Source organism: Cupressus sempervirens, chromosome 4 (assembly GCF_028749045.1).
Source record: "Cupressus sempervirens isolate cs-2001-9-10 chromosome 4, ASM2874904v1, whole genome shotgun sequence".
NCBI classification, from domain to species: domain Eukaryota; kingdom Viridiplantae; phylum Streptophyta; class Pinopsida; order Cupressales; family Cupressaceae; genus Cupressus; species Cupressus sempervirens.
The window spans coordinates 375,305,135-375,331,709 of record NC_143121.1 but is presented as its reverse complement, the minus strand read 5'-3'; positions in this window follow the sequence as shown (position 1 = coordinate 375,331,709).

Below are 26,575 nucleotides of genomic sequence, written 5' to 3'. Positions count from 1 at the left end.
CTAAGAAAGTGTACTCCTCTAAACCATTCTATCTAAGGTATTCCATAAATTGGAAAGGTTGAATTGTGGCTTAGAGCATCCTAGTCATGGAGTGAAAATGGCATACAATACAAGTAATAAGATGGTTCTTAGTTGAGCCTTGAGAATGCAATCCTTTCTAGTAAACAATGAAATAAGAGATTCTTTAGACAAGAATCAAGAGTCCTAATGTCAAAGAACTCTCAAATATATAATGTAAGGATGAGGCTATCCTAGAATGAGATGCACAATTTAACTATGCTAATAACCTGATAGTATTACCAAGCCATGCTAATTAAACTAGGTGAACTATGCTATAGCAAAGAAACTAGATTAATGCAAATTAGGCTAAGCTAGAATGAGGATGCAAGAATGAGAGAAGAAGATAGAAGTTCTCCACAAAATGCTCCAAGAAAACCTGTAAGTAAACCTACAACATAACAAAAGCTCAAAATTAGGATCCTTAGAGAAGAAGATAATTCTCTTTTTTAAAGGTCTCCGTATGGTTGAGATCAAGATCAAGAAATGAGTGATCAAGGGTGGGGGTTGACTTTTGACATGATCCATTTGCAAGATCATTTCCACCAATAGAAATGAGTTGACTTTTCATGTGAGATAAAGTCTTTTCTTTCAATTTGTAAATAGGAAAAAGACTTTATGCGTGCACATTAGAGTGGGTTGGAAGAATGGGGTCTTTTATTTAGTTAAAAGGGGACATGTTCTTTTAATCAAATATAGACTTAGGATATTATAGTAAAACTATGGGTTAAAATCAAATAAATTATTTCTTAGCAATTTGGCTTATGTAAATGATTAAATAATTTAGCCAAAATGCTGAGAAGGGGGCTAATAGACTTAATGACCATTTTTAGGTGATTATACTTACATCTGTGTGTTATTTATTACTACCTAAATGGTTCATTAATGCTATAACTAATGTTGGTCAAAGCATTATTACAAAGGTAAAATGAACACACCTCAATTTATATTCATAGTTTTAGGAGAAAGTGAGTTTGGGTCGAAGGCTCTTCCAAATTTATCTGCATATTATTGTAAACAAAAGACAAAGATATCCTCTTCAAATTCATTCTAGGTCTAGAGTGAATAGTAATTACAAACCATTATTTAGTTTTGAAAAATATGGTAATTATTTTTTATTTCAATATGCAATAGCCATTGTTATTGAAACCCTTTTTTTTTCATTATTACTAATGTTAATACTCTCTTTCATTTTACACAGTGGTTCAAATGAGTTTTATGTTTGAATAATTTAGATTTTTTTTAAAAAGACGTATATCTAGAAATCTTTATTTTCAGCCATTGATATTGATAACATGGTTGCATTTTCAAAGTTGCTACAAATTTGCATATGTTAATTTTACTTTTTATTCATTCAATACAAAATAAATATATCTTCTCTATCTTTCTATTTATACATTCAAATTTAATTTTACAAATTCAAAATTGTAGATTGTGATATTTTTCTCTATGAATTTAAATACACATGTTCTAGATCTAGATCTAGATCTTATAGTCTTCTTTTCTCAAAGATAACAAATTCTTAAGTGAAATTTCTTTTAGAAGAAGTTTCTATCATCTATATCTAAAATATTCTTCATTTTTTCCTATGACCATAAAATCAAATTTTAGACTAATATTTTTTTCATAAGGGTTTCAATTAAATTTTCCTATATATTTTGGGGCAATAATTTTTTTTAGCATGAATAATTTTTAAGAGTTTAATGTCTATTTGTTAAATTGGGGTTTTGAAATTTTATTTGGTATTATTATCATTTCCTTTCAGTAGGTATCTTGGAAAATACCAAGAGGCCTAAAGTCTTCTAATGGTGCAATTTCAATCATAGTTATATCAAGGTCTTTGATTAAATGTGGGTCATTAAATTAATCAATGAGTGATTTATCTATTGGCTCTTCTCAAGTTTAGTATGGCCATTGTGAATTTTGGTTTCTATTTCAATATTTTTGTGCATGCATTCTTTATTGGTTTCAAGTAAAGATTCTCAATCTTTCCTTATGGCAATATTTTTATTTCTATGTAATGGCATTTTTAGTAAAATTGACAAAGCATTTAATAAACAACCAAGCCTAATATTGTATGCACCATAAAATGGTCGCCTAAACTATGGACCCCCATTATTCAATTTATCAAATTTCCTGAATCAATGGTTTGCAATATTTTATTAAATTAACTCAAATCAATTTCTTTTTTTTTCTTTTTTTTTTAAAGAGGGGTAAACGCTTTGACCTGGAGCTATGAACCAGTGAGGCCACAAACGGGGGACCTCATCCCCATGAGATTTGAACCTTGATGGCAAGGATAACAACACAACAACTTAACCATCACAACATGCCACTATTGGCTTCAAATCAATTTCTTTGATCAAATTGTAATTAATTCAATTATTTCAACATTTCCTAAGGTTTGATCATTTTATCCCAATATTATTTAATTAAAAGAAAACCTCTTTTTTAATTAAATAATTAATCCACATTTAATTAATTAAGAGAAAAAATCCCTCTTTTAATTAAATAAAATCTCACTTTAAAAAGAAAATAAAATAAATAAAAATTAAATAAATTATTTTTTCCTCTACACTTAAATGCACATATTTCTAAGTGGGATTCCATTTAATTTTTCTCCTCTTTTCTCATTGGTGGAATTTTGTCTCACATGGATCATTCTTTCTCCACCCTTTACTAAATCATTGTCTTTTAATCTTAATCATCCATTCTTCTTTATAAGGGAGAGCCCTCTCCTCATTTTTTACATCCACAATTATGCTATTGTTATGCTGCAAGTTTGGAGAGTGATTTTTTGAGGAATTTGAGCATTAAAGCTTTTTGTGGAGAACTTCTATCTTCTCATCTTCTTCTCTCATGCATTCATGGCTTCCATCATCATGCTCCATCCTTGCATTTTCATATTAGCTTAGATCCATATTTTCTTTCATAGATTAATCTTGCATTGTTATTTCCTTTCAAAGATTAGATTTCCTTTCTTGCATTGCTTTGCATTGTTATCATTTAGATTAGCTTGCATCTTCATTGTATGCATATTTTGATCTTTTAATCTCTCATTTTATAGTGTACTTGCATGGGCACATACTAGGTCAAATCGAGGGCCTCCATTACACACCCTTACAGTCCATGAATAGAGAGCTATGAGTTGCCATTCGAGACCTCATTCTTAAGCAATCTTGGATAAAATGACTCATAGAAGTATGCCCACACTTTTAGCACACAAATATTACCTTGTGCATATGCATTATCATAGTACATTTTTTGTTTCAATTTAATTGCTTCCATTCTTTTTCATCAATTAGCTTGAGTAATGTTTGTTGTACCTTATTGAAGTCTATGTGAATATTGATGATTGTGCCATTTAACCCATACTATGATCTTTTATATTCTAATTTTCTTATTCATGCAATAGTAATACACAACAAAAAAAGTCTTTCTTCTAAAGAATTCAATGTTTGGACAATATCTATTTATGCATTGTGTCTTAATTTTAAAGGTGCAACAAACTATGGATCTTTTCTAGATTGAGTAGATTTTAGACATTATTTGTAAATGGTTTGTCCAATTTCAAATTTTATTCATCAGATGTCATGCTAAGCAAAGAGAAAGTCTTAACAAATGCAAAATCAATTTTGTGAATATGTTTTTGGAAATGAAGCCTTTTACAAATACTGCATAATTGAGATGGTACGTCATCAATAATTTTCAAGTATCTGATGATAGATTTTTGGATTACATTATTTTTTGTATATTTTTTCTATTGTTTGCTTCTTGATTATGAGGCCTTGTCTTGGTAGAGATGGGATGAATGTTTTTTGTGGATTTATCATTTTTTATTACATGTATTTTTTAATTTTAGACTAGTTGTAAATATTTTATGATGTAAATAAGTGCTTGGTTGACTTGAAATATATTAGAATGTTTGGAATAACTAAGAGGATGGGGTGGTGAGTTAGTTATCCAAGGTGCAGATGTACTAGTTAAAAAAACAAAAAATACAACTTCTTTAGCTCTTAACATTCCATAGCTTGATCTCTATAGTCAACTTTCAGTAACATCTACTAACAGTTCACTGTCCTAAACATAAAAAACTTGCAAAATGTAAACATTAACAATAGATCACCATAAATAACATCCACACAAGTTTGACACTAGGATATCACATGGAAACACAATTTTGGAAAAACCCCTAGTAATATGTCACCAATCTTTTCACTCTTATGAAGTGAGCTCTGTTAGGAGTCAACCCTATTAAAGGTTACAAAACACACTTTTAAATATGACCTTGTTAAATTCTTTAATCACCCTATTAGGAGTGGCCTTGTTAGAGGAATTTAGAACATTCCATTAGAATACCACCTTGATTAAGGAATTCAAACTGATACAATAGTTAGAAAGTAACAACAGGATTTGATCTGTCAAGCACAAGTCACTTTGCAATTATAGATCTAAGTTTGGCTTAAATGTTGACCCTCTCACTAGTCTTCATTGTCATCTCAGTCTCTGATTCACTTGGTAACCCTTCAAGCAATCACTCTTCACCTCTTCTCAACACTTCTTAGCCTTCTACTTAAGTTTTCCAATCAATAACATCAACAGTTGCTCCAATAGGTAATTATGATCTTTTCCTTCTTAAACACCACCATAGATCTTAGTGTAATGCCCTACCAAGGGATCCAAAAGAATTAACCTAAAGTTTTACTAAATTTGCCAAACATTTTTTTTTTAAAGAACAACATACACATCAAACATAAAGTAGTGGAAGTAATAACATACAATCATACATAAGCAAACATAATAGATTACATTCCTTAAGGATCCCAAGACATTGAATCACATTTAAGTTTAATTAATACTAAGTCTAACAAATACCACATCCATATGAAAGAATAATTATAAGTTCAAGTCCATTTAAATTGTAAGAATTTGGCTTTCGCCAGAATTCACCCAAGAACTAAAGAACTCAACACAAGCACACAGTAGACCAAAATAGACAGAGTATGATCAGAATGATGATATTCATTCAATATGCTAGCTTGAGAGTACACTAGGAGTGCCTGTATATAAAGGCCTCAGGAGAGCTACTAGAATGCATAGAAGTCAACATCATGATATGTCATACAACCAAGCACATGTCCACTAGATATGGGTTATCCTCCATTGAGCATGGGATTAAGTGTGATGATGTGAGGATAAGCCTACAATAGTGTAGCATGCAAATTAGTGGTGTAGACAACATGTGCTCAATGAGGAGTGCGGATAATTGTGTTTTCAACATGACAACTTAGTGAATGATGCATACTCCTATGTTGTAGACACCATGTGCATAATTAGAGTTGTGTAACTCAATGAGAGTACACAAACTCCTAAGTGTCTCACCTAAAATCATAATTAAATAATGCATTAACCTAAGTGAACTTAAGTAAGTGTAATAAGTAAATACTTATTTACACCAACACCCCCCTTAAGTGCAACTTAGGGGAATGCCCTTAAGATTAAAAAATCTAGGATGAAATGTGGGATGGGTCCCAACTACTAGGCCATGTTAGGTACCCATGTACATAATGATATGCAATCTCCCATAAAGAAAGGAAAGAGGGAAAACCTCATGGGAGAAACCCTCGCCCAAAAAGAGAGATAAATAAGGATGCATGGATGGATGGAGTAATAAAGACCCCCCCATTATGACATACATCCAGTATATACATAAGATAATGATGAGAAGAGGTAGAGAGATAGGATAGGCTCCCCCCCCCCCCCTACAAAAAAAAATAATGTTGAACGATGACTGCTCAGATGAAGAAGCTGATCCAAGACTGCAGAATGGTGTTCCTCTCCTTAGGAAGAAACAATGCCAAGGGTACAAATAAGATGCTTCCACTATCTATGGAATGAATCCCATGGATAATTGATGTCTCTAAGACCTACTCAACTGGCTAAAGAATCTATCCCAAAGAACTATCAGTCTCTGTAATTGATGAAGAACCTTGCTGCAATTGTTGATCATAAGTATCCACAATCACTTCAACATGTAAGGATCGATCATGTAGAGAATGAGCAAGAGAGTCATATGGAGCCCTCATGACAACTGAAGAAGGTGATTCTACATCAAGAAGAAGAGGTAGATCATCAATACTATCTCCCAAATTTGTCACTGAACCTATATCTGGAAGACTGAATGTACCTTGTTATTTTGGACCTATCACTATGGTGATGTATGCATGTGGACTAAACTGATGGAGTGACCTCTTGCTGTAACTGTCGATAGAACCCCACATGTCTGAATCTATTGAAGCACTATCACTGAAATCACTATCAGTTTCCACATTGTATGATGTGGGAAGAGGACTAGAGGACATGCTGGGTGAACTTTCCTCAAAATGTACATCCTTCTCCACAAATATCTAATGTGTCTTAGGATCTAGAAGTCTGTATGCCTTCAAACTATCTTCATAACCAATGAAAGTACAAGGCCAAGATGAATGTGCCTTGCATCCCTTGGAAGATCTTTTTGCCCATGTAGGACAACTAAAGACTCTGAAGTGTGTCACAATAGGTTTTCTTCTACACCATGCCTCAAAAGGAGTTTTTCCATCTAAGGCTAGATAAGGAGAATGATTAAGAATGTGAGTGGTACTTGAGATTGCTTCAACTTCTAATGATGGATCTAAAGACTTGGCATGGATCATGCAACTTGCCATAGACTTAAGAGTGTGGATCCTCAAAGTTGCAAAATTTTTCTTATGCAGACTAAATGTTGGCAAAGTCTAAAGATCAATTCCCTCATGTCTACAATAGTCCATAAGTCTTATGTTCACATACATGGTTCCATTATCCATTTAGAGTACTTTGATGGCCTTTCTGGATTTCTATTCTAAATGAGCCTTGAAGGCTAGAAATGTGCCCAAAACTTTATTCTTGTTATGCAAAAAGTAGACCCAAGTGGACCTTGAAAAGTCATCAACTAAGGTAAGTATGTAGTGACCCTGGCTAAATGCAAAAGGACCTGCTAATACCATGTGAACCATTTGTAGAATACCTGTTGCTTTTGAAGACTTCCCTCTTTGTAACTTCCCCTCTAGATGCATATCCACTGAATCTGTTGAACATTCACTGTTAGAAAAGTTGATTTGAGGTAGACCTTTGACCATTCTGTATGTGCAAAGTTGTTTAAGATAGTTTTAGTCGAGATGACCATACCGCTCATTCCATATTTGCATGTTTGAATTGGATTGAGATAAAAAGGCCTTTGAAGGAGTCTTGGGTACAAAATGAGAGAAAGAGTACAACCTCTTGTTATGATTCACTTTCCCCACTGCAACCAAGAAATCATCTTTAAGATTGTGCACTTTTACTGAGTCTAGAAGGAACTCAACTCTATGTCTATCTCCACGGTAAGTGATTTGGTAGATTGAAAGGAGATTTGAACTTAGGTTTGGAACATAGAGAACCTCTTGAAACTCTCCATTTTCCATCTTCATATTTCCTTTTCCTTCAACTTCCATTTTTCTATCATCTACCATGAAGATGTGCGGTACCTTTGAGTGAATCATTGAAGAAAAATCCTCCTTTGAAGAACCCATGTGATATGAGGCACCCGAGTCAAATATCCATTCTTTTGAAGAGTTTGAATTATCCATGAGAGCTTGCCCTTTGCCCTTTGAATCTGAAGATTATCCTTTATCCTTGTAAGCATTAGGCAATGGAACATTATGTTTCTTCATGGTGTTGGTCAATTCATCAATCTTCTTAAGATAACACTCATGCTCTTCATGACCTGATTTCTTGCAATAAGCGCACTTCTTCTTCTCTTTATTGTCGTCCCCTTTCTTGTTGGAATTCAAGGACTTGCCTTGTTGATTGGATTGTGGTGTTGCCTTTTTTACATCCTCAAATTTGTCTTTCTTCCACTTCTTCTTACCATTTCCTTTATTTGAAGATTGTCCAGCTGAATGTTGAGAACCCTCATTAGCCACCAATGGTTTGGACTGAGGTGTTTTGAGAATCCCCATTGATTTCAAATTATTTTCTTCATCATCCAATAGTTTAGCATATTCATCAAAAGTGACTTTCTTGTAGGTAGACCCTAAGGTAGTCTTTGAGGTGTTAAAAGAAGATACAAATGTGGAATACTCTGATGGCAACTTGTTATGTATGAGATAGATCAATCTGTCATCTTTGATAGAACTCCCACAATCTATAAGCTTCGTCCTTAGCTCATTCACTTTGATGATGAAATCCTAGATGGAGTCATATGACTTAGGATCTAAGGAGACAAGCTCATCTTCAATTTTGAAAACATCCTCTTCAGACACTTTACCATAAAGGTTTTCAAAGGTATCCCAAGCTTCCTTGGATGTAGAACACTTCTTGATTTGATACATGATCTTATCATCTAACCCAAAACATATATCACCTAGGGCTTTCCTATCCATTGCTACCCAAGCTAAAATATCACTTGTTGATACATTATCACCTGCTGGTTTAGGAAGAGTACCATCTACATATTGTGAAACTCCATTATGCATTAAGTGATACAACATTTTGATTGACCACGAAGCATAGTTATGAGGAGTTAATTTAGGAAAGTTAAAATTGCCCATAATGCAAAAAATGAAAGAAAAGTGTAGAAAGGAGAGAAAACAACACCAAGAACACCCCCCCCCCCCCCCCCTTTCACTAAATCAAGAAACCCCACCCCCCCCCCCCACAAAAATAGATGCTTTGGGCACTTTATCAGTAGTGCAATTACAATGGGCCACTTGCCAATTTTGCCTTCATTGACTTCTAATTTTTCTTGTTACAACCTCTTAATGGAGTACAAATCTGAAACTTTACAATGTGCTACAATTTTGAAGCATTACCAAGAAAAGAAAGGCCCTATTGCTGAAAGTGACACTTTTGTCCATACAACCCTACAATTTGATACCAATTTTGGAAAGTAGATGGAAAATAATGCACCTTCAAAAAAAATGAAACCTATTTTTGACTAAAAATGTGCCCGTACGAAGCGTTTGAAGTTGCAAACTGTAGGATTGTGTAGGTACAGTCACCAAAAAATGTAATTTCTAAAAAATCCTTGCACCAAACCCAAAAAATAGCTATACCACTAAAAAAAAGAAAATTCTACCCAATTTCAAAAAAATTGCACTTGATTTGGAGTTCGAATGTCCGAGTGATAGCCTCCCAAAGTCAAACTACAAAAACCAAAATCAATTTGGAGAGGGGTTGCATCAACGAATGACAGGGTTAAATTTGATGGTCATATGGCCATGACAATAGTTGTAATTTTTCCCAAAAATGATGTCCAAACGGGCATCAAATTCAAGATATTGGAGCTGATGATGTTAGCAAAAATAGGGCACTTTGATGATGTGGCAGATGAGTTGTGTGAGCGTACTGTACAAATCGTATGAAATGTACGGTAAAATTTGACATGTCCTACCTATGTGTTAGTACTGAAGCTGATCAAATGTTGACTTAGATTTTGATGTGTGCACTAACAGTGTGTACAGTCAGATGCTGACTGGGGTGGCTGTACAATCTTGTGTGGCAGATTACTTGCCACATGTCTGGGTAGCATTGGGTCACAGGTCTATGCACTATGCCTACATGTTTAAGTTTGATAAGGCCGCATGTATAGTGCAACATTTGGTGTGGGGTCTTGGATTGACTTTCGCATTGTCGAAAGCCTCTTTTCCTTGTCAGATTTGAAGACAACAATGTTGGAAATAAAAAACGGGTGGGGACTCAAATATTAGTTCCACATTCCCCACGATAGGGAATGTTTGATTGTATAAATGATTTGTTGTGTTCAAACTCAAATGAAAGGCATTTTTTGAATTGTTTAGTGAGAGCCGCTAGTTAAAGGTGATGCTCCCCAAAATTTTATGACAGAGGGTGCAGTATGACTTGTACGATGGAATTTAATTCATAGTAAAATGACCCATATGTAAATGCTCCCTCCGAATAGTGAATAATATATCTTGCAAAAAATAGTAAAATTCCTCCACACCAAAATACAGAGCCGAGTCAGGGTGTCACTGCCCTAGTCTATTAAAAAAATTTGAAAAATAATTCCAAAAAATACCCAATAATTGTAGAGAGGAAAATTAATTTAGATCCAAAAATTAATAATTAGATCAATAAAATTATCATACCCGAACTACAAATCAGAACCTCCAAGTTTTGATTTGCAAAAAAAATTACCTCACGATCAACTTTCACCTAATATAGGAAAATTTATAGTCTATCTTCACCAAACTGACTCTCTGGACGCAATGGTGAGGTTAGATCTAGCTCTAGATGCTCCCAATTTTTGTGGATCCTTCGAATTCATGTCGAGGTGCTGAAGCATGAACAATCTTGAATGACTATGTGATGAGAATCTCCCTCAGCTATGATACCATGTAAGAATTTGGCTTAGGCTAGAATTCACCCAAGAACTAAAGAACTCAACACAAGCACACAGTAGACCAAAATAGACAAAGTATGATTAGAATGGAAATATTCATTCAATATGCTAGCTTGAGAGTACACTAGGAGTGCTTGTATATAAAGGCCTCAGGAGAGCTTCTAGAATGCATAGAAGTCAACATCATGATATGTCATACAACTAGGCACATGTCCACTAGATATGGGTTATCCTCCATTGAGCATGGGATTAAGTGCGATGATGTGAGGATAAGCCTACAATGGTGTAACATGCAAATCAATGGTGTAGATAACATGTGCTCAATGAGGAGTGCAGATAATTGTGTTGTCAACATGACAACTTAGTGAATGATGCATACTCTTGTGTTGTAGGCACCATGTGCATAATTAGAGTTGTGTAACTCAATGAGAGTACACAAACTCCTAAGTGTCTCACCTAAAATAATAATAAAATAATGCAAAATAATTAAATAATGCATTAACCTAAGTAAACTTAAGTAAGTGTAATAAGTAAATACTTATTTACACCAACATACATTTATTCCAAATGCCACTTGGCAATAAAATTTGGAATGCTCAATCATCCACTGTACATGTCACAAGGTATGAAAGGTTGAAAGAATATACATTTAAAATAGGTTACATCATCCCTTTCGAATCTATGAAAAAAAGTATAATACAACAAGTAAAGATCATCCACTATAAAGATATAACCATCCATCACAATACACAAGATATAATGAAAGGAAATGCAGACAAGAAACTCCAGCCACGGCAACAATGGATGGATCTCAATGGTAAGAGTAAAAAGCACTACCACCCAACGGCATGGTAACCCAAAAAGGCCCACTCCAACCATGCTAAGGAGATAGTCTCAAGTCTCATATAGGATATCAATCCAAAAATCAAAAGTAATATCTTAGTCCAAGAAACCCTAAAAGTAATCTAACTCAAAGGTTCCAAGATAAATCAACATCTAGACCCATAGGCAAAAAATGACTTGTAGGAAACCTACTATATAAGTAGGAAAGTTTCATCGCATGAATCAATGCTAGAGCTACCCTGGTAGTCTAACTTGACATCGGCCCCCTGGTGACTCTATGCAGTACTAGTATCCTCTCATACTAACAAGTCATACTAACGATGCATGGTCGCAATTGAGCATTCTCTCTACTCTCATCCTAGTCTATACTAACACTTGAAGCATGGGCAAGAACATACAAAGACTCTTATTAGGTTCATTTTAATCTCATTTAGTGTAGTGTTTTCACTTATTAAACAACTTACAATGGATTACCCTAGCAACCTCTAAGGGCCCTGACCTCCATTGCAAGCCACTTCCTGACATTACATATAGATAACCTACCCTAAGCTCATGAAATCAAAAATCAAAGAATCATAGTATATCACCTTAGTCCTATACAAGTGACTAGAAAGAATCAAAAGAAAAATCACAATAACCCATCAATTCTCTACAAGCAATTGGAAAGTATCCCAAGAATACTAATCAAAGACTCAAAATGGTTAAGTCAAGTGTGTCATAACATTCATCTCGTTATCGCACAATAACACTAAAAGCAATAACCAACAATATAATCAAACTCATCATAGAGCATACCAACACATTACCATGGTTGAATTTAAAATATCAAGATCAAGTCAGCATAATACCACAATCACAAAACTTTGAAGCCTCTGGTAAACGTTCTAAAAATTGTCAACACTCTAGTCAACCCAAACCTTAAGCATAGACAACATATAGATAACAAAGTAGTCTCATCGTTTGGTTTGATTTTGAAAGCACATAGTAAGGTTTCAATTTTTTATCAATGTAAGTTTTCGAATACCTACGATTTACAAATTAACCCTTACTATTTACCCCATTCTTATATTTGAATAATTGCACAATTACCCTAATTTGATTTTAAGTCTATTATTCCAAATAACTTAAGGGTAGTTATTTATTTAAAATATTAAAATAATACTCATTGATTTTAAATAATATAATTTGCAATTTCATTAAAAATTAGATTTATTAATAATAATTAAATAAATTTAAGATTCCACTGAATGACTTATTAAAATATTAACAATTAATACACTATTAATTAAATTCATTTAGTAATTAGATTAATAATTAAAATCTATTAATAAACATTATTAAATAATAATAAAATTAATATTTAAAAAATTATTAAATAATAATTAAAATAATAATAATTTTATTTAATAAAATAAAGGACAACATATATTTGGAAAGCCCGTCGAATTTTTCATAGCCCTATGGCCTTATAAATGTGTTGTCAGCTACAACAATAGTACCAAGTACTGTTGCTACTACCGTAGTCTATACTATGGTCAGCACAATAAAGATTACCGCCAATGATAAGAAAAAGAGGGAGGGGTGGGGTAAAACCCACCTCCCCTCTTCAATATTTTTTAAAATTTTATTATATAAAATATGTAATTTTTAATAAGTCCAAAATCAAATACCCCCCACCAACTTTTATATATATATATATTTTTTATAAAAGTCCCATCAACTCTCTGATAGGGAAAATATAGCCAACGATAAAAATTTTCAAATTAATTTTTCCTTTTTTTCAATTCTAAACCTTTCCTAGTTTAAATTCTAATTTGTAAAATTACTGAACAAGGATTTGACAATGTTTTAATCTTAACCATTACAGAAGAATCAACATGCATGCTAGTAATTCACAATATTGAAATATTTGTTACGAAGAATTTTAGATAAACACTTCACAGTCACGAAGAAGACATGAATAATATATATAACATAATTAACTGTGCAAATCAAAACACAAGGATCTACTTGGATTCTAATGTTAAAATCACAAACACCTAAAAGATTTGTGAGAGAAATTTGTTCTCTCAAAACCTTCTCTTTGAAAATTCCTTCTCCAAAATTTGTAGTCCCTCGAAAATGAACCTTCAATTGTTGATAAGGAGTTCTCTCCTAAATTTGAGGCATTAATTGTGCAATCACCTGAGAGGACTCTTTGCTTACAAATCTTTAACTCTTTATTATCTTTCTTTTTATGTTTTCATGCACCTTCATTGCAATATAAAATATCTTTAACTAAATTCACTCAACTTCTCTTTTTAATTAATTTATTAAATTTTAATCTCATGCATACTTTATGCAATCTTAAAACTCTTTAATAAATTAATATCTTTTTCATTCTTTAATTTCTTTTTGAAACATTAATTGATAACATTTTTATTAACTTAAGTAATAATAATATTTAGCATTTATTTAAAAATGGACTCCTAAATATATTATTATTAAATTAAATGAAGATTATCACGTTCTAAAATTAAACTTTATAATTTTTATCTTTAAATTCAATTCTTTTTATTTAATTAATTTCTAAACTAATTAAATATAATTAAATATTAAAAATATCATAACAATTTTCCATTAAATTAAATCATTAATTTAATCTTTTAATTAGACTTAATTAATAAAAAATTACCAAAGACCTATAGGACGAAATACGAAAACCCATCATAGAAAAACACATACAAGATTAAACTAAAGGGTTATAATCACAAATTTATGTCATACGACACATTTGGAAGGTAATCAACTCATATACTTGTCCTAATTTTCTAGGACAAATGGGTTTAAAGGTTAGGATTTGGACTCAAGAATTTATCTCCCCTCTCTTACCATTTAGATAATGCAATAGGGTACGCTCATCTTGGCAATTCAAGGAAGTCGATACCTAGTACCTACAATCTACATAAAATCTACACATGTACAAACACATATATTCTAAGCTAAATAGGCAATGACAAGAAGTGGTGCATCGTGTAGATCCTGACTAGTAGGTGACTATGACTCCCTTTCTTAACCACATCAGAAATGTCATAGATAAAGAAAATACACACACACACACCATACACATGCAATATGGGGTAAGTATCCATAAGAAAACACATATAATAATACATCTAACTAGTCATCTTCAAATAAATGAAATCACTATAATAATCATCATCATGCATACATGAAGTAAATAGTACCAAGTAGTCTCATCATAAAATGAACTAAATATGAAACAAGATTTGATAATCTCAAAGATAATGCTACTAATCGTCAAGCATAAAACTAGCCTAAAAGAGTTCGACAATAATAACAAAATGTAAACTAGGGGCATACACTACACTTAGGTTTAGGTTAGATTCATCAAATCCTTCCAATATTTCCTCTCCTATTTTCTATTCTAGAAACTTCTCCAAACTTCTCCATGAATCATTTCATAGAAATGCATAAAAATGGTTTCCCTTGATTTAAAATTTCTAGGTCATCCATCCTTATCTTTAACATGCTTTCCATAACTCAAGAAATCAACTCTGTCAGCTAGAAATCATAATTTCTCATAAATTGTCAAAACGTTTTCCCTCAGCCAACACTATGTTCTGACACTCAATCATCACTAGGTTACTTGATTGCTACTAAAATTTTTGTTCAGCACATATACTGATTCTTGATCAATACTGATGCTTAGTCAACACTATTTTTGTTTGGCACTTAGTTGTGCTTGGTTAACACTAGCATCACTCAACATGTATTGCAAGTTCCTTAATCTTCTACTTTGTTGTTTTGTCAAGCCTGTACATTTGATCTATCTTTGATCAATTCTTTAAGACTTTAGTACAAATATCTTCTTTCCTTTTTTATATGATAACAAAACATTTTATCTTGTCAAATTCTAACTAATCAAGTGTCCATTGTAGTTATTTTCTTCATAACTCAACCTTTCCTCTAGGTACTTTTGTTATGACCATCTCCTCAAATCCTCTTCATCAATCACATATATATGACACTTAAGTTATATAAAAAACTATCTCACCAATAGGATTTGACATCAATGACAACATAACAACTGGTTCAATTGTAGTTTCTAACAATCTCCCTTTTTGGCATTAATGAAAACACCTCTAGTTATCATGCAATCCAACACATGTACTGTCTTGAGAAAATACCCTTTGTGTTCATGTTCAGCTCTTCATTAATATCCTTAGTTTGATTTTGATTCTCATCCATGTAACCCACATAATATATGAACTCCCTCTTTGATATATCTCCACTAGCCTTTAGAGTTCTTCTTTATAACAACATCTCATATTCTCTTTTTGTCTCTGAATAACTCACATGCTCTCCCTTTGGACACACTCTCCCAATATTCATTGGTAATTTCACTTCATGATATAATCTCTCATTTTTCTACTTGGGTAACAAACTCTAATCTTATCCGTTTGAGAAGGGGGCTAATAGTTTTAGTGACCATTTTTAGGTGATTATACTTACAACTGTGTGTTATTTATTATTGCCTAAATGGTTCATTAATACTATAACTAGCATTTGTAAATGCATTATTACAAAGGTAAAATGAACACACCTCAATTTATATTCACATTTTTAGGAGAAAGTGAGTTTGGGTCGAAGACTCTTCCAAATTTAATGTATATTATTGTAAACAAAAGACAAAGACCTTCTCTTCAAATTCATTCCAAGTCCAGAGTCAATAGTAATTGGAAGCCATTATTTAGTTTTGAAAAATATTGTTAATTATTTTTTATTTCAATATGCAATAGCCATTGTTATTGATAGCCTTTTTTTTCATTATTACTAATGTTAATACTCTCTTTCATTTTGTGAATTGGTTCAAATGAGTTTTATGTTTGAAGAATTTGGAATTATTTTTAAAAGACATATATCTAGAGATCTTTATTTTCAACCATTGATATTGATAACATGGTTGCATTTTCAAAGTTGCTACAACTTTGCATATGTTAATTTTACTTTTTATTCATTCAATAAAAAATAAATATATCATCCCTATCTTTCTATTTATACATTCAAATTTAATTTTGCAAATTCAAAATTGTAGATTGTGATTTTTTTCTCTATGATTAAATACACGTGTTCCAGATCTAGATCTTATAGTCATCTTTTCTCAATGGTGACAAATTCTTAAGTAAAATTTCTTTTAGAAGAAGTTTCTATCATCTATATCTAAAATATTCTTCATCTTTTCTCATGACAATAAAATTAAATTTTAGACTAAGATTTTCTTCATAAACTTTCAATAGGGTTTCAATTAATTTTTCCTATATATTTTGGGGGCAATAAAAAATTTTAGCATGAATTATTTTTTAAGAGTTTAATGTCTATTTTTTAAATTGGGGTTTGAAATTTTTTCTATATTATTATCATTTCCTTTCAGTTGGTATCTTGGAAAATACCAAGAGGCTTAAAGTCTTTTGATGGTGCAATTTCAATCATAGTTATATCAAGGTCTTTGATTACATGTGGGTCATTAAATCAATTGATGAGTGATTGATCTATCGGCTCTTCCTCAAGTTCAGTATGGCCATTGTGGATTTTGGTTTCTATTTCAATATTTGTGTGCATGCATTATTTATTGCTTTCAAGTAAAGATTCCCAATCTTTCCTTATGGCAATATTTGTATTTCTATGTAATGACATTTTTAGTAAAATTCACAAAGCATTCAATAAAAAACCAAGTCTACTATTACCTTGTGCATATGCATTATCATAGTATATTTTTTCATTGGTACAAAAACAACAATATATTACTAAAAAAATTACTAAAAATTGTTGATATGTGATTAATTTTGATCATGTGACCAATGGTAGCTAATTGCCAAACCAAATTTATGACTAGACTATTTTAATCATTATCTTCCAACCAAATTTATGACTAAACTATTTTAATCATTGATTAGTTCATTGATTTAGTCATTTATTGTTGTTACTTGGTAGCTTATATGGTAGTTTATTTGGTAGTTCTTTGGGTAGTTGATTTGGTAGTTTTTGGGGTAGTATATTGTTGGAAATACAATAGGGAAGTAAACTCTAAGAGGGGGGGTGGGGGGTAGTGAATCAACACTTAAAATTTTCAACCTCTAAACCTATTCACCACATATTCATCTCACAATCTATGCATATAAACTGAAATACCAAATTAAACATATACATCCATAGTATGAAAGTAAAATATTCAACACATGTATGACACAAGATATTTGGTTACCTAGAAACCCTCCAATGAGAAGGTAAAATTGGGGTGGGGATGACATCCACAAATATTAAAGTGTATCCAATGAAGGTTACAATGTTTGAACATGAAACATGATCTACCCTATGAAAGGTCTGCCTTGTGAAAGGCTTACAAGATTGTTAGATCTTACCTTGTTAAAGGATTTAAACACTCTGCTAAAAGTGTGCCTGGTAAAAGGACTTTGACTTCAATGAAATAAGCACCTTGTTAAAGAATTTATAATAGCTTTTTAAGGCTACTATATTAAGAGATTTAACTAATTCACCTATTAGAATGTCTCAGTAATGAACCTTTGGTTAGCACTCTATTTCTTAATGTCAAATCACCTCTATATTGATGTGTACTTGATCCTTTCTGATTAGATGTATCTCTGTTGTCCTTTGATTCCTTTCCTCTAATCTCCTTTAACTGATTCTACAATGTAACTCAATTCATAACACCTTAATCACCATGAATGCTCTGTTTGTGCATGAAAACTCTCTTTAATTCTCCTTAGCATTTGTTATAAAATTTAGGGTTTATCTTCCTTAAGAAGGCCTAGGTGACTTAGGGTTAGGTATGAATCAATGGTAGTGATTCACCCATATTGTCACTTAATCCTTCCCTTTTTCGAATTGGATGCATGTAATGCATAGGGATTCACATTTAAAATTTGTCCTTATCAACAAAGATTGTAAACCAATCCTTAAGTTGGTCCAAAAATAGTATACATAGAAGTTTGTTCCATTATGAACAATTATGTCAAAACTATGTAACTCGACACTTGATGTCCCTGATGCTTAGCATCAACTAAAAATTCAATGCTATAACTCAACCTTTGAATGACTCGGCATCCACTAATCACTCAAAATCTGAATAGCTCAACACATATCATTTTCTCGACACTCAAGTGACTCGATACTTACTAGATACTTAGCTCACACTAAATATATATCACTTGACATATATTATCTAACAACTTATGCTTGGCATGTATTACTTATTTGGTATGAACTAAATAAATAACTTAAGTATATTGTCACTCATATGTGAAAACCAATCCGAGATTAAAAATATCCCCCTTTGACATGAGTGGCAAAATACTTGATCATGTATAAATAACCTTTAGCCTTTCAAGCATAACTCAGATAATATCCATATACATACAAAATTTTAAAACTTCAAAATTTTGTAAAAGCTTATGACTCATCAGTCACACCTCAAAATTCAATAACTCCCCCTAAGTTGATTGTGTTGTTCTACCTCCTGCTGAGTAGATTTGTATTAGTTAATCTCTGCATCACTTTCAAAAATATTATCTCCCCCATACCTCTTATTTCTCCCATACCTTATTTCTCCCCTATTTTGATAATAATGTCAAAGGGTTATACACTTGGAGTGTGTTTTTCCAAAAATGATTTGTGGACCTCACACATGATTTTCAATGCTACATCCCAGTTATCACAAGCTACCTCCAATGATTTGGTCTTGATGGCCAACTCAACAACAAGGTGAACTAAGTCTTCATGAGTATATATATGCAGATCTTTCTATATGAGTGTTTCAACAAAGGCTAGTTCCTTGTGCAATATCTCCATATGTGGAGTCAAAATTGACTGGATGCTTATCAGTTTAGCCTTGATGTTTGCTTCATCTATGTGTAACACTACTAATTCACTTTGGGAGTTGAGGAGATTCCTGAAATGTTTCTCACTCTAAGCTAGAGACTTTGGTAGAGTTATACTAGATGACTGTATGTGACTCTCCAAACTCATAATATGACTCCTTATTTCTTGTGTGAAGAGTGTGGGATTACAGAATTTGGTGTACAAAGAGAAGATGTTCTCCAATACCTTCTTCAACTATCTATTTTGGTTGCTAACTCAACCTATGATAGGATCAATGGTAGGAGCTGAAAATGAGATTGTTAGAGCACAATAAAACAAGATTGTTAGAGATATTTAAAAAAATATTGTTTGAATAGAACACAAGTGTCAGATAGAACATACGATGTACTTGAACCACCTAAAGTATCATCCTCTGGGGCATCTCCCCTGAACCTCTTTAGCATCCTCTATAGAAATAACACCTATGCATTTTATTTAATGAGATAAATAAAATAGTATACTATAAAAACCATTATTAAACTTTTGTTATAATAAAAACTACATTAATACTTATTGTATATGTCTCAACTAGGTGCATCAACTTATCCTCCATCTTTTATATTTTATGAGTCTGAGGTCATGTTGATGATAATTTCATTAACCTTATTTCTATTTCATGAAGTAACTTTTGCAATACAGCCACATGATCAGTAGCTGACACGAAATCAATCATGAATTCATCTGCCTTATTGTGCGGCTTCTCCTCCTTGTGGACTACTTTTCCTTTCCCTTTTCATGATCAACGCTCATTTGTGAGAATATTATTATTAGCACTATATTTAAAATTAATCCAAAAATAGTAGTGAAGAATAAAACATAATAAAAAATACACATTAACATATTTCTTGTATCTAATTTGTACAACAATAATGAGTTCTACCTATTGAGAAGAAGTCCCATGAGGACTATCGTTGATGTGTGTATCTTGTGGCTATTGATCCATATTATAGCCATGTATTTCAAAACAAAATCATTGAGGCATGTTAAAACACATGTGTTATTTTTGTAAGTTAACAAAAAATATATAAAAATTCAAAAGTGTGTTGGATTCATTGATTGGAGTTGATTTTAAATGTGCATAGTACATACCACCTTGCCCATGATAGTGGCTTTGTTTGTATCTATGTGATTCAAATTGTAATCAATAAGAAGCTCTTCACCTCCACATATTGATTTTATCACACATACAAATACATGATTTCCCTCATGCACCACAAATATGTAATTAGGTCATTTCTTGGTCATGTACTATTTATAAAACTTGCAATATTCCCATATTCTTTTGGCCTTCCATCAATGTATATAGATATCATTTTACTTTTTTCACTAATTTTTTGTTGTATATAATTTCCCACAAGTGCATACCTACACATACTTTTTTTTATCTAAAAATTTGCATCCAACTATTGTAATCATAGCAAGGTCTGACATGTTTCATCAATTCAACAACCTTCTTGTAAGAGACCTTTATGCCATCCATGGAAAATAGGCCCAAACCATGTAATGAGGATGGTACTATGTGATATATCCTCTCTCCAGCACAAAAATCAGTGTTTATTAGAGGAAGTTCATTGAGGACCCATTATTTCTGTAGATGTTTGTACCTAAAGGGCACATTAGAGCCACCTTCACTCTCATCATCATAAGAACATGACCCCCTTGAGAAAGGAAAATTTTCATTTTCTTATTGAATTTCTTTATGATATTTTGATCTCAAGTCAATCTCCTTGATTTAGACATACTAAATGTCTCACTTTCTTCTTCCATTCCTACATTTTCCTTGCTCAAGGAAGACAAATCTAAAAAATACCTATTTGTTGGTACCTGCATTCCATAAAATAAGAGAGATAGGTGTTAATGAGAGAGATATTTTACAAATGGTAAAAGATATTAGTCTATATGGGGTCTACTAACTTATACCTAATGATTCATGAGACTGTGTGGGATGCTTGTAAAAGGGCTTCATGTTTCTACATATGTAAATCAATTATCTTATGTTACATAAAATATTCATGATATATATATACTCTAAATTGCATTTAATATTAGCATCACATATGAATTATAAATAGTAAAAGGTACAGGATAAGTTAATCAAATTAATCATTGATCTATCAAGAACTAAATATTGAATAGCATAGGAATTGACCACATAATTTTACATTTTACTCTTCTTATTAATAATCAAACCCTCCTCCAATTTTAGCTAATCAACCTGCCCGCGCCCCCCCCCCCCCCATCATTGATATTATTCTCCATCCATCTCATCATCAGGATCATCATCATCATCGACATTGTCACCACCACTATCATGGTCATCTTCATTATCATCATCATCATTATCATCATTTTCATCATCATCATCCTCCTCCTCATCATCATTATGATCAATAGCAACATCGACTAACTCTCAATCTTGATCCACTTCTTCCTCTTCCTTAGTATCTTCTTCTTCCATCACATTATACTTTATTAGCCTTCCTCTTGGATCATATCTAACACAAAATAATGAGTCTAGTTTATGTCGAACCTCTAAGTAATATACTTACTCATATTGTCTTGGAAGAACATAAGGCTCATCCCCAACTAGCTCAAACAACCTTGTATTAATCATTGGAAATCCATTCTCATGCTCAATAACAGTTCTATTAGGATAATTTTGATTGAGTTGTAGTTTGTACAATTTCAAGATGAAGAGAACTAATTTGAAGGAATTAAACTCGCAATCATGTATATCATCCAAAATTCCATAGTATCAATTTTGAGATTCTTGAGGATGTGAGTCATTTCTAGATGAAATATTGGTCACCTAGAAGATTTCACTTATCCTAGAATTATAAATTCTCTTCATGTCATCAAAATATATGATGCAAAATTTATAACCATTGTACAACATAGCCTTGTCGTGTTTCACCTACAATAATGTCAAGAGTGTATAAATATTGCATCATGAGTTCAAAAACATGAGATTGATTGAAAAACTTATAAGTACCTAGAGATCTCTTAAACCATATGTTAAATCTATTTCCTTTTGTGTAACACTAGGATCTCCATTACAATGAGCTTTTTTAACCAATGAAGACATGGATTCCCATTTTAATTATGACCATAATGTTGACATCATTCAATCCATACCATCATCCAATCTTGATTGCTTACAATAAACAAATGTATTGCATCTCACTCTTTAGTAGTTGTACAAAAGTAAATAGATGACTTACAATAGATTTAGTTTGAAGATTAAGAATTAATTAACTAAAATAACATCTCATAATTTATTACCTTTCACTTTCCTAAATATTTCATTCCCAACCAAGTACTCCCCTTCAATTTTTTTAATGGAGTCAAGATCCCAAATGCAATCTATATGGGTCTTGGTTGCAAGATTAGGAAGATACTGAGTAACAAACACCATCATCTGGTATACCATATATCCCTTAATCATAGAACCCTCAAAACATACTCTTTTTCAAACCAAACCAATCAAAAATTTTGAGTGTCTCTCAACCATCAACATTGACCTAGGCTATACAGGTCCACACAATTCAATCTCCTCAACTTGGTATATGACGTAGTGTTCTTGTCCATTGAAAAAAGTTGAAGGTAAATACTTTTGCATTTCACACATTAGTAGAGAAAAAAATTTCTTCCAATATTTTATATCTTCTTCATGGATTTTTTTAGATGACAACCATTTAAAAGGGATTGAAGACTCTAAAACATATAAATACAAGACTTCAAAATATATCACTTGTTTGATATGTTGAACAAATATCATTTCTCACCTCATGTATTTTTCAAGATCATATATCACTTGTTTTATAGTATTGTTGAAGTTATTTAGGAGAGATAGGGGTAGCATATATTGCAACAATTGTCAACTAATCATTTCATTCTTTTCTAGCATAATACAATGAAATTTGAATGCATTTTCACAAATATATTGTAAACACAAAAGATCGTGACTTACATTGATAACATATGCCAATCATGCATTTTTAGCCCTAGCCCAAATTCACTTTTCTTTGATATGAGATTACTTATATTTGTAGCAAATCCTGTAGGAAATCAAATTTTTTGTATGACTTCTTTTATGGCATTACTTTGCTTCTCTATTAATAATGAAGGAAGGGCACTTGAATTAATCTAGTCTCCGTTGCTATTTGATCAATGATATTTTTCATTACATGATTGGAATCATGAATTTCACTATAAAATTTGGCAAGTTTTTCTTTGTCACACCTTCCATTAAGTATTTTCTACAGTGTCTCTATTACATTCTTTGCAATATACATAGTATCAAAAAAATACACAAATTATAGCTTCTTATAGTAAGGTAGCCTACTAAATTCTCTAGGATAACATTTTAGTCCCTTTGGAAGGTGGTCAGTGATGCCTTGATGAGCTCCAAAATCATTAATTACATAGTTAGCCAACAAAACGCAATCAAAATATATAATTTCCAAACATAAATCATTAGTTGGAGCAGTACTACCATGAATTCTATTATATTGCAACTGGAATAGGTGAGGTTTCATTCTTTGTTCCTTTGACATAGTCTCTTCTTTCCCATTGAAAAGATATTTTTTAACATTTTGATACTTATGATTTCTGTGGAGGAAGTGTCTATTCTCATCAAAGACCTTCTTTCTTAAAATTTTGGAATGAAGATATTTCATCTGTTGACCACACATTGGACATACAAATTTTCCCTTTTTTGAAGACCTACAAGATAATGATACAATTGGATTAAATATTTTCATTTTTGGAACTAGTATTATCATGTACAACTAGATTTCAACATAACATACCATAGAAATGTGTCAACCCTAGGGCATCATGAATCATCCATACAAGCATTGCATGGAATTGAAATTATTTTTGTCCAATTGGTATAGATATATCATACATAGTGAAACAATTCCATAACACAAAAAACTCGTTGGTTCGAGTCACAATATATACATTCATATCTTTCACTTGGTGCTTACATAGTTGAACGAATAGCATTAGAAAATTATTGTGTTTATTTCACTCTATACTTATAATTACATATAGATTACATTGTAATAATAAAATCCCTGGAATAATCATTGCCAACATAAAGTGCTCCCTCTTTATTGACATCAATGGAGGAAGGTTATTGTTGATAATAAAAATAGGCCACACTGAGTATACAGATCTCATCTCTCCAAATGGATTGACACTATTAATTGCTAGAGAAAGCCTAAGATTTTGAGGTTGTTCTTTAAAATTCTTGGTACGAGTGAGTGAGAACATTTGATGGTGGTAATAAATAGTCACCTATCAATCTACAACAAAAATATAAGTCGCTAGTATAAAAAATCTTAATGGTACATATTTCACTTTTTATAGACTATAATAACATATATCAAAAACCTTAGCATATGTGACATTGTTATGTTGAATGAACCATTCATAACCTTCAAATTCACTAACAACAATACAACAGAGAGAAGAGTTTATTTGGATCCTTTATAAAGGGTTGTGTTTTCCTTCTTAAGTAGATGTAAATCATGGATAGCCTCAATGTCATCCTCATCATAATCATCATCGATGTACATTAAAGAAAGATAGGTGGGGATGTCTATTTGGTATGAAAGAGATGTTTCCACCCCTTTTTTATGATTGAAAGAAAGATGCCTCAGAAGGCTCAAGTTAAACTCAAGTGCTAAATACAACAATTGTATGATTAGGGATGAAATGGATTGGGGGCATCTAAAATAATAATGCAAGGTAAATGATTCAAATAAACTTAATTAAGTAGTTTTAGAAAATATACACTAAAAAAAAAACTTGTAATCACCATAAATGAAAAGCTAAAAATATTAAACTTTATACTAAATTTGAAGTTTTTCTAAGTGTAGGAAAATGCCTTACATTTTATTTTAGGCAACAAAATGGGATAGGCATTTTGTTCCCTGTGGAATTTACCCAAAAAATTGACTAGTTACAATCCTACAAGTCTAACCTTTATGAATCTGTTATGACATTTACACCAATACATAAAAATATGGGGAAATAGAACTCCTATCAAGAAATAAACCTCAAAAATGAAATAATATTTCATGAAGAAAACCAAATTCAAAGGTAAATATTAGATCTACCTTGCTAATTCTTAATGGGTTGTGCTATTATTATGTATCCCTATCACATTCACTTTGATAGCCATGTTAGGGAGGTGATCTCACCTAGTTCATCCTCATGAATTTGAATTCCTTAATCATGATCTTGAGTGCTCAAATTAATGTCCAAGACATTTTCACCTTAGGACCCTATTTGATCATCATTTTAAAGAACCTCAATGTCAACCAAAAAATGTCTCTCAATATGTTTTTCTTTACTTTCATTAGAGGGGGAATCTATCTCTTTCTTACTTGGAGATAAGGGTGAGTACCTTGAACTTGAACTTCTCGTTATCTCTAATTTAGTCACAACTTGTGAAGCCATGTTGCTTTTTGACCTTTTCTTCTTTCGAGGTGGACCATTTTCCTCTATCCCCTTCCTCTTCATTCCTCTTGTTTTTAATTCCGTATCACTCCCTCCATTCTTCTTCTTATTTTCTTGAACATTCAAGGAGTTGTTTACATGATTCCTTATTTGGTTCTTCTACATCTTTCATTAGTTCATATTTCAATGGAATTATTTTTTCCTTCAACTTAGCCATACATTGGTTTATACATGTGCAAGTGAATGGTGTTAAACATGAATCATTCTTGTGTCAAAACTTCATCTTTGTTCAACCAATCTATAGCTGGAATTGCATTCTTTCTTGGCGTGCCATATCACCTTAGAAATAGCTTCCATCCTCCTCAAATAGCTCTAGAATAAGTTATAACCTATTTACTATCAAATCCATTTATCTTTAAAGGTCTTCACCTTATAGTAAAAAAATTGTATTAATCCAATGATCTTCAATGTGAGCTATATATATTTATACTATACTTCATATGCCCTCTGAATTTGATGATGTGGATTGAAGTTAGGGCGAGTCTTGTATAGAGCTAGTGTAAAATTATTTCTCATCTACCCCTACACTAGGAATAATGTGTAGACTTTTCTTGAATTTCCAATATAAGAAGGTATAGACACCCCAAACATTTGCTTGTGCTAAATTGGATCTTTTCATATGTTGGTAAGTATCTTGCTACCTCCATTATGACTAGCCTATCAAGTTGTACATTTTTTCATGTATTACATCTGCATTTGCTTTTCCATTGCTTATAAGAGTATGTAAAGGTTGGGAACCACTTCAAAATCCTTTGCATGGTTTAGAGGCAATGTCATTGTGGTTGAAGC